This window comes from Heterocephalus glaber, unplaced genomic scaffold (assembly GCF_053883595.1).
Source record: "Heterocephalus glaber isolate CG9 unplaced genomic scaffold, H.glaber_assembly_v1.0 deba00001454, whole genome shotgun sequence".
Taxonomy (NCBI): Eukaryota; Metazoa; Chordata; class Mammalia; order Rodentia; family Bathyergidae; genus Heterocephalus; species Heterocephalus glaber.
This window is the reverse complement of record NW_028258303.1, coordinates 15369044-15379781: the sequence shown is the minus strand read 5'-3', so window position 1 is coordinate 15379781 and position 10738 is coordinate 15369044. Positions and strand designations below refer to the sequence as shown.

General features: G+C 37.0%; 1 pseudogene; it reads left to right on the top strand.

Annotated features, from left to right (window-relative positions):
• Positions 1-9924: 9924 nt before the first annotated feature.
• LOC147827154 (RWD domain-containing protein 1 pseudogene) lies at positions 9925-10376 on the top strand (annotated as a pseudogene).
• Positions 10377-10738: the final 362 nt, after the last annotated feature.

Here is a 10738-nt window from a genome sequence, read left to right as displayed (position 1 = left end):
TAAATTTATTTTGCAATCATTTTCCATGTCTAATTTCTTAGATAATACTCTATTCATCTGAATAAGTCCCAACTACACATATAATTTCTTATATATTGTAAGCGTTTGATAATGGAACTCAGGACCTTGAGCTTGCAAGGCATGTGTGGTACCACTAAGTTAAATCCCCGGCCATGGGTTCAATAATTTTTAATAAAAGAACAAATTCACCAAAATTTTCTTAATTCTTCACAAGAAAAGAAAAATATTAAAATTTCAATATCTGAATGAAAAAATGTATAACAATACTATGGTATACTGGCAACTTATCATGAACAATCAAAAATAATTTTCATATGTCCCAGGATCTATACCAGAAAAAAACTTAACAATCAAGATTTAATTCTCTGATATTTACACTTTTATGCAGTAATGTATTTGTGGCTGCTTTAGAACCAAAACATCATTTACCTTCTGCTAACTGCAATTTTAGAAGTTATTCACATGTAGGCAATTACCTATGCCACAAATCACCTACAAAAATTTAGCCTGGGTTTTTGCCAATCACTATGCCAATTAATTACCCCACAAAGACTTATTGGCCCTGCATCAAGTAAGACTCGTTGATATGCAGGGTCACTCATCAGAAAGACAGGCAAAGAACATTAAGATACGTAGACTAAAGAAAGCTGGTGGGAAAAGGAAAGCTATTTCCTTAATATCTTTTTTGCATTCTCACAGATTCCTAAGAACTCTTGTCCCACTTGAATAATCAGAACTGGCACACAGACTCATCCTGCAGATGGACCAGGCCAACATCATCTGAAAGGAAAGCAAATACTGTAGCTGCCACACAGGTGTTTGGTACTGGGTTTGCCCTCAAACAGAAGGTAGCCTTGGGTGATGGTAGTTGAAGGAAAGAAATGAACTAGTGACATAAATCATAATTTTTTCAGAGTGATATGTGTGTCAAATTCCCATTCAAGATAAATGAATCCTGGGAACCATTGTACTTTGGGATTGATCATTCTTTAATTTGTAATCCATTTTTGTTACGATGCAAGTTTTGAGGAAAAACGGTATATAGCACCTTGCTTCTATCTTGCATGTTGTTTTCTAGGAGAAAATTAAAGTGAAGCCTTGTATTGTTCCTGACACAGTATCAGCTTCTCTCATTCTCACAGAGTAGTATTGTTCATTCACACTGTTTATACTTGATGTGAAGACACATTTTTATCAGAGCCTCTATTTCTACTCTCTTGATATTTTGTAAGACCAAGGGCCTTACCAAACGCTCCAAGGAGCTGACTGCAGCGAAGAACGCCCGGGAAGGAACACACCGGACAAGTTGGAAAGTAAAACAGACCTTTATTAGTCTGGCCAGAGGGCACTCCCAAAGCAAAGTAGCTTAGAGAGGCAACTGGCTCAGAGTCCGAGGCTGTTTTTATAGGGGGTTGCAGGGGAAGTTAGCAAGCAGAACTTACAGAAAAGAGAAAAAAAAATGTTGATGGTCAAAAGATGTTTGCAGATTGTCTTACAGATAGCTGTGTCCGGAACATCGGTTTCGGACAAACAAGGAGTTGGGTAATTCACTTAGTAACTCTATGTTTGTTACAGATTTTATCTAGTGTCCCAGAACTAACAAGCACGTTTTAACCATTAACTCACAATCAGTCACTATGTTGGGGCTGGGGGAGCTTTTATGATTACAGAGTTATGAGGTCCCACAATACTGAAAGGTACATTGCAGGGAACAGGGAGAGGGGACATTACTAGAACCTCTGCATCAGGTCCTAGTCTCCTGCGAGCCACAATAGCACAAGGCAAATTAACTTTTTAGATAGAAAAGATAGGAGAAACAAGACTTAGAGAAGAAGCTGCACTTTTGGGCCTCATCAATGCTGCTCTGGGAAGCAAACACAGAAACCCCGGAGCTTGCAACACCTTTATTCAGTACATCAGGAGAAACAAATGTAACAGATGAGTCATGGCAGAGAGTTCAGTACATAGGAAGAGTAACAAATGTAAAAGGTGATAGGGCGAAAGTCCTAGAACAATGAAGAATTATGCAGATGAAGATTTTTGTTCCTCCCAGGATGTCTTCTGCTAGTGTAATCTTGCCCTGGAGCATCACAGCCTCACTGGACCACTGAGGTCTAGCTGTGACCCGAGGCGAAAATGGAGTTATGTCTCAGCATGTTGTAGCTGGGAAAGGTGGGAAAACTAGGTCCTAATCATGATTTCATTGTGAAATGATTTTTCCCCCAATTCATGTAGAATTGCTCCTAACAGTACATCATCATAATAAAGTCACTGGAAACCAAAAAGAATGCACCACCTCTGGCCTTTAAGTCTAAATTACTCTAAAATGAAAATTAGAGAGAATTTTTTTTTTTGGTACTGGGGATTGAACTCCGGACCTTGTGCTTGCAAGGCAGATGCTGAAACCACTGAGCTAAATCCCCTGCCCCTCTAGAGAAAATATTTAAACAGGTACAAGTATATGAAAAACTCATTAAAATAAGGACTACATACATAGAAATGAAATATAAGAATGCATTCTGCGGCTTAGGTCTAATAAGAAAAAATAAGTTATTTCCTATTACCAGCAACTTATCCCAAATAAAGTAATTTTTAGGTTAGAGGATAGACCTTTCCAGTAGACTTAAATCTTTGTGAAAGAAGAAATATTCGGTCTCAGTTTTTTCACAGTAGTTGATACATAACAGATTCTGAATAAATGTGAAAGCATGAATACTCTAAGTGCGTTCTGGTAGTCAGTTTTATGTCGCTATGACAAAATACCTAAAATAAATCTACTTATTGGGAAAAAACGTATTTTGACTCATCATTTCAGAGGTATCAGTCTAAGATTGCTTGGCCTCATTTGGGGGGGGGGGCTTGTAGCAAGGCAGAATATCATCATAAAGAGAATGTGGCAGAGCAAAGCTGCTCACCTCATACAAAGAGAGAGAGGGAGGGATTGGCAGTTCCAATAGCCCTTCAAAGGCACATGCCCAATGACTTAACTTTCTTCCACTAAGCTCTGCCTCCTAAAAGTTCCACCACCCCTTAATAGTGTGACAGGCTGGTGTTCCAGCCTCTAACTCATGGCACTTGGGGGACATTTTGAGATCTAAATCAGTGGTGGCAAACCTATGGCATGTGTGTTACTGTTTTTAATACAAAAGATGTTAATATAGAGTTGTATTTTCTAAATTGAAACCTCAATATTCATGTTTAATTGCAATAAATAAATGGATTTTGGGTTGCAGTTTGGCACTCTGTCTCTGAAAAGTTCACCATCACTGATGTAAACCACATATCATGCACATTTAAACAAAGAGCAATACATGCTTCCTTGTACAACAGAAAGTGAAAATGATGAATCAAAAGCAAATTAAATAAAATTCAGTACATTTTTCTGATAATTATCTTTTGTCATTAGAAGATGTGTTTTGTTTTATATTTACATAGCTAAATGTCCCACGAAGGTGACTTCCTCAACATACACACACATACTGCCCCCAAATATATTCAAGCCAACCTTCTCTTAAGACATAGGAATTTGTTTGCCATTTTGGAAATGTACTTTTCTTAGCTTCTACAATTTATATTAAATTTTCAAAGATTTGGGGACCAGAGTTCATCAAGTTTCCAGCTCAGAGCACCATGAGTTTCTTTACATCCTTTTATTTTTTGTTTATTTGTTTGTTGGACACATCTGTCAAACATATGCCCTAGGAATAGAAATTCTACCCACAATGGTAACTGAGGTCTCTTATTTTTTTCCACACCTTGCTGCAGGAATATACGACCTTTTTGTTTCTTTTATTAATTCCTTGAAAGGATAAAAATATTACCTATTCTACAGGAAGCATATAATAGATGAGAGTTCATACAAGCATATGAATATATACATGATGATATGTGTTAGCATCATAAAAGGCAGAATTGTCAGGCAATTAGGGCCAGAAAACCCTCCAGATTACTTCTTTCACTTACTCAAGAGAACAAGGGCCAAAACAAACCACCTGTTAGTACACATTGGGCAAGTCAGAATCTAAAGGCTTGCAAGAGTGAGGATTATAAAAATCAGAAGCTCATATAGTAAAGTACACGAACAACTAAAATACTCTAAATATTATAGGGCAGACCAAAGAGGACAATCACAGACTCAAGTGTATCAGCACTCAATTTAAGGCACTAGTAAGAAATAACTTTGAAAGTTTAGCCTTACAGATATAGTTATTTCTGAAGAAAAGAAAGTAGCTAACTTTAATCATAAAGTGGAAGACATAGCTGGAGTGGACAGAGCCAGGGACCATAACATCAGTTCCATTCAAAGCAGGAACAGAAAGACTGGAGCAGAAAACATTGACTGAGTTAATGAAGAAAGAAAAGGTAGCCTAAAATCAGATAAATACCCTCTTCAAGGTGAGTCGACTGCCCCAGTGTGGCTACCAGGAGGCTCTATGGCATTTTGTTCCATACATCAGTCCATATTACTTGCATAATGTTTCCCCAATAAAGATCCCACCTTTTTATTATTCTAGAAAAAGTTGAAAGTCAGATTTCAATGAGAATTTCTTCACGGCTAAGGACAACTACCCTCCTCTATCATAAATAGAAATGTGCATTTGGATGAAATGGGACTGAGAACTTATTTGATAGCTGTTTTAAGTACTAGTTCTTGAAACTGTTACAGTCTTTTCATGTAGTCTGAGAAAGATATATAGAAGCTATAAGCTCTGACACTAGGGTGATTAGCAGCCATTACAGGCTGTTTTGGAACATTCATAGGGGATCTTATTTCACACAAAACAATCTGAGAAGAAAATCACTTATAAAGATGATCTATTACTTAACACCTCATTATCTGGAAAAAATCTCATGCTGACATATTCATTTAATGATTTATTAAAATGTTTCAAGGGCTGGGGATTTAGCTCAGTGGTTTCACCGCCTGCTGCGCAAGCGCAATGACCCCAGTTCGATCCTCGGTACCCAAAAAAAAAAAAAAGTTTCAAGGCCTTTTAAAGCCTGTTTCTTTTATATTTTAAAATATCAAAATACTATTAGGAGAAACAAGCTCCATAAAATATCTGACTTTGCAATTAAATAACTATTTGAAATTTCTACTGCAGGAAAATAAAGTCAGCAAAATTTAGTAACAAATGAGTAAATTTCACCTATATGTCTTTCTTGTACTGTACAGTCAACTGGGCAAATGATATTACTATTGGTAATAACAGACAAGTCATATATAATAAGTTGAGGGAATGAACAATTATAGCAAAATAAAATGTCAATCACTGATTTCAAAATATTTTTAAAAGGAAAACGAAGATTTTTAAAAAATTTCTAGAACTGCACTATTGGTAACACAATTGTACCCTATTCACCTAAATGAGGCCATTGCTCATTTCTTCATCCGATTTTTTCTTTCTCCTCTATAAAGTCAATCAGCTTTTGACAGGAGTCTTCAGTGATTATGATAGAATAACGACTTTGGTTAGAAGTTAAGAATTAACTTTTATTCAAATACAAATTCTAGGGGCTCCTAGAGATTTCTTAGTATTTTCTCTGTAGATGATCATTTCATCTACATATAAAGATTTTACTTCTACCTTGCCAATTCTATCCTAATTGTGTCATTTTATTGCCAGAATATTTTGGTTTGGGCCTATGTTTCAAAGTTTAATGGATAGATGAAGAGTACGCATATCTGCCCTTGTTCCCCACCTTAGGGAGAAAGCATTGTATCTTCTCCATTCATATAAGGAGTTTTTGCTGGAAGTATGGAGTACATGTCTTTGATCTGTTGAGAAGCTTCTGTTCTACTCCTATTCTCCTGATAGCTTTTACCGTGAACAGCTGTAGAATTTAGGCCAATACTTTTTCTGCAACTACTGACAGGATCATATGGCTTTTTCCTTTCCTCTGTTAAAATGATGACCTTTGGGGATGGATCTTCCAATGCTGAACTAACACTGCCATCCCTATAATAAAACCACTTTCTACATACTGCCAGAACTGACTTCTAATAGTTTGTTTTGTTAAACAAATTTCTATCTATGTTCATACTTTTTTCTTCTATTATCTTTATCCAGTTTTAGTAGTAGCACAATGTTGATTTTCTAAAATGAAGAGAGAAGTAGTCCTTCTTTTTTCTGCTTTAAATGTTTGATATAATATGTCAGTTAAGGGTTGGGGATTTAGCTCAGTGGTTTTGTAGCCTGCTGCACAAGCGCAAGGACCCAAGTTCGATCCCCGGTACCAAAGGGAAAAAAAAAAAATTATCAGTTAAAATGTATATGAGCCTGCTGTTGTCATATAGGTAGGTTTTCAAGGTAGGAATATACTTTCTTTAATAGGTGCTATTCAAATTTTATATTTCCTCCGGAGTCAGTTTCATTAATTTGTCTTCCAAGGTACTTCTTACAAGTTGTCAAATTTATTTCAAAAAGATTTTTGTAATATCCTTTCTATATCCTTTTAAATTCTGTAAAATCTGTGATAATGTCTTCTAGATCTTGATACTGTAATTTAAAAATGTATAATTGATATTGTGTAATAGGAAGAAAAGGTCTAAAGGAGTACGGGAAATGGGCGGGGTAGTGGAAAAGAAAGAAGGGCAAAGAAAAAATATGAGAAAAGAAGAAAAAAATGGAAACAAAGTCTTTGCAAATAGGGAAGGGTGGAGGGGGTGAAGGGAGGGCAGGGGAAGGGGAAAAAATAAGAACCAAGATACATCATGTAAAGGTACAAGATCCTAATGATGAATGTAACTGTATTTTATTCCTAAAATGTACCAATAAACTTAATGGGGTTAAAAAAAAAAAAAAAAAGAATTAACCTTTAGAGTAGAATACCTGAAGTTTTAATCCACCTGCATAACTTAACAACTCAGTCACTTTGGGAAAGCCACTTAATACTTCCATACTTAAGTTTGGTGTGAAGACTAAATAATGTTGGCATATTTAACCATCTAATGTCTTAGCTATAATAATAATTATCATTATTAGGTACAGTGGACTGGGAACAAAATAAAGAGGAGTAGTTTGTATTTGTCTTTCCCACTTGCTAAATATATATCCAAGCAAAATAACATGTTGACAAGTGCAAATGAAGTAGATCAATGCAATGAAATGTTAGAGCAGAGAAAGTTTGCTTCGATGGATTTGGTTAATCTCAGAGATGCTATTAAAACTCATGTAAACATTCACACTGTTCCTTGCCTTGAGCCCACAGCACCTGACTCTTGCTCTTGGGTTTTTTGTTGATACTAAAAGCTTGAAAAGTCGCAAGTTTTAATCCATTTTTTTTCAGTGCAACCATAGACAGTAAGAAATTAGTATCTAGTGCAGCAAAATTTGGTATCTAGTGGAGTATCTAGTGATGGGTAGGGGATGGAAGCAAAATGAACCTTCCCCTTTTTCTCTCACTAAGTAAACTATATGTGGATTCAAGATCTTTATGGCCTCCCTGAAGAGATCCTTCAAGACCAAGCAGTCCACTTCTCTTGAAGTTACAATGGTCTTGGTACACTTATTGCTATGTATTCTTTCCCCTTCCTACTTTATTCCCTTATTCTCTCAACATCTCTTCCCTAAGGTTGCACTAGTCAATAAAATGCTAGAACAGAGCTTTTGATATAGGGTTTATTTTATTAGAAAAATAAGCTAATACACTAGAGAACAAGAAATGTCTTAAAAGGAAATTCTCAGAATAACATTTTGAATTTGAAATGTCCGTCAGTCTGAAACACTGATGAACCTTATGGTGGGTACTATGTGGGGTGGTGATAACAATTGGTGGTGGTGATAACCAATTAACTGGTGGTTAATAGGGTTGAAGTGCTGACAGAAATTGAGTATGTAAGATATGCAATGGCCACTGTACTTACATAAGTGTGGGGAACGTTATAGCAGAGTGAAAATGTCAAGCATTAACACCCCTACTAGAAACTATTGGGAAAGTGTACATAATGACCCCAATTTCTTTGTCTTGGTTGGAATACATGTAAGGCATAGACTGAACAGTTTATAGGAGATTATCTATAGAATTAAACTCCAGATGGTTATTGCCTTAATAATGCACCTTTTATTCTGCACATTTCCTTTCCTATTGATGTAACCTGTACTTTCTAATGGAACACTTGTACTCAGCCCTGGTTTTGTGATGTATTTCTGGGAATCCAAACTAAAACAATCATTTTGGGGACAGTAATGATTGTTAGGAATATGGTATAGGCTGGCTACACTTGATGGCATTGATACCTTGGGAAAAATAAATTGTACAAATAGTTAACTATCAACTAAGGTATATGAGGAAGGCCTGAGGGCATTTATGGTAGGTTGTCTTTTCTAAGCTGGAGTTGATAGGGTGATATCATGGAACTGGGGTCCCTAATATCTTCAGCTTTTAATCATCAAAACATTAATACAGACACACAGTGTCTCGGTGGGCTTCTGTGACTTTGTGGACTAGTAGCACAAACCACACATGGGAAGACTAATCCAATTGTTTATTGGATAATTTCAAAATCTGCCAGTTTCAAATAGGGTTGAAAGCAAGACAGTTTTGTAGTATTGACTTCCTTGCAAGCTTTCCTTTGCTCAGCCCATGTCAGGTCACATATCAACCATGCCACAGGAACCAATGATGTATAAGGAAGTTACGTGAAATCCCTGGCAAGTCATGAAAGGAAAACCGTACTGTAAAAATTAACAGGCCTAGAGGATGACTATGATTTCTGTGGCCATACATTCTTCATTTTGAAAAGTTTCTGATTAGATTTAGGTAAATTACTTGGTAAACTGAAGATTGTAATTATTGCACTCCAAAATAAATGTAATAAGAAATAGAAATGAAAATAACTGTGCTTGAGTTTGTATTTAATTTTTTCCAAAATGTTTCTTAAACACTTTTCACGTTACTTCTAGTACAAGGGAAAACAAAGAGTGATACACGATGCTGAAGAAGAAAGCAGAAAGGACTGAATGGTCTACCTTTTATAAGTTCGGAGCTGGGGTTGCTTTGTGAAATTAAAGACATGGCTCCATAGCATGACTTAGACCATTACAGGCATTTCTCTCCCAATGAGGACTCCTGCTCTACACCTCCTTCTTAGAACCTCCTGTTCTATGAGAATAGCAGTTCAGCTCCTTCAGAGAACCAGAAATATGAGTCGGCATTTTCTGCACAGCAGTAGCGGCAGCAGGTTCTGGTTCTGAAATGGGAAAGCTAGAGAAATAATCATGGCTCTTGCCAGTGAGGTCACATACATCACAGAGGTCGGGTTTTCTAAACTGTCAAGTGCTACAGAGGTCCATAAAAGCAAGGGCCACAATTGTAAAAACTTTGCTAGTCCAAAGAAAAGAGAATGTGCCAGATTATGAATATGTTCAACTCTGGGAAAGCAATTTAATTTTCAGTACCACCTCTTTTAACTCCAGAGTTACTAAAGAATATTAAAGGAGATACTGAGAAATAGCGATCGGCCGAGAGCGGCGCGGGGCTGTGGCTCAGCAGTCCGGGCTGGGCCTGGCCGGAGGCCTCGGGCCTCGGCTGTGGTGCGCAGCCTGAGCGTTGGCGTGCTCCATGGGCAGCAGCCAGGGCCGCGATGACAGACTACAGCGAGGTGCAGCGAGCGAAATGAGCTGAAGGCTCTGGAGTCTTATCTACCCCAACTCCTTCACAGAAACTCTGGAGTTGCGGCCAGTGCTTTTCAGTATTATCAGAAAATCCACCCAGCTTCACCATCACTGTGACATCTGAGGTTGGAGAAAATGATGAAACTGTTCAGACTACCCTCAACTTTACAAACAGTGAAAAATACCCAGATGAAGCTCCTCTTTATGAAATATTTTCCCAGGAAAACCTAGAAGATAATGATGTCATAGACATTTAAAAATTATTAGCATTACAGGCTGCGGAAAATCTTGGTGTGGTCATGATCTTTACTCTAGTGACAGCAGTGCAAGAAAAATTAAATGAAATAGTAGATCAGATAAAAAAAGAGAAGAGAGGAAGAAAAGAAACTAAAAGAAAAAGAAGCAGAAGCAGAGAAGCAATTATTCCATGGCATCCCTGTTACAATTGAGAATTTCTTATGTTGGAAAGCCAAGTTTGAGGCAGAATTCTTGGAAATTAAAAAGAAACGGATAAAAGAAAAACAGCAAGCAGGAAAAAATAAATTAAGTGGCAAACAGCTGTTTGAAACCGATCATAACCTTGACACATCTGATATCCAGTTCTTGGAGGATTCTGGAAATAATGTGGAAGTAGGTAAGTCTTTGTTCCAGGAATTGGATTACTTGGAGCTGGAGGATGTTGAGGACGACCCAGACTACAACCCTGCTGGCCCAGGGAGTGACTCAGAGGACTGATGCACCATCTCCGGAGAGCTCCACAGCCACAGCATCTGTGGCTATGCTGAGAGGCTTTTAATTTTCCTTTCTTTTTTTTCTAAGAAAAAACAACTCTCAGGAGAATATTCTTCTGATAACTTTCACCATTGAACTTAATAAACTGACCATAAAACATAAAGATAAAAAAAATATAAAGGAGATACTGAAGATATTCAGAAAACAAGAATAGAAATGTAGTATCATCATCCACACTTTCTACAATAAAGAAATGTCTCAGACACTACCAGGTTCTGAGGGATTTATCTGAATTCCTTATGTATTTATGTCTGGCTTTCATTTTTACTCCTTCTTTCCTTCCCTCTCTTAACTTTCATCTTTATTTC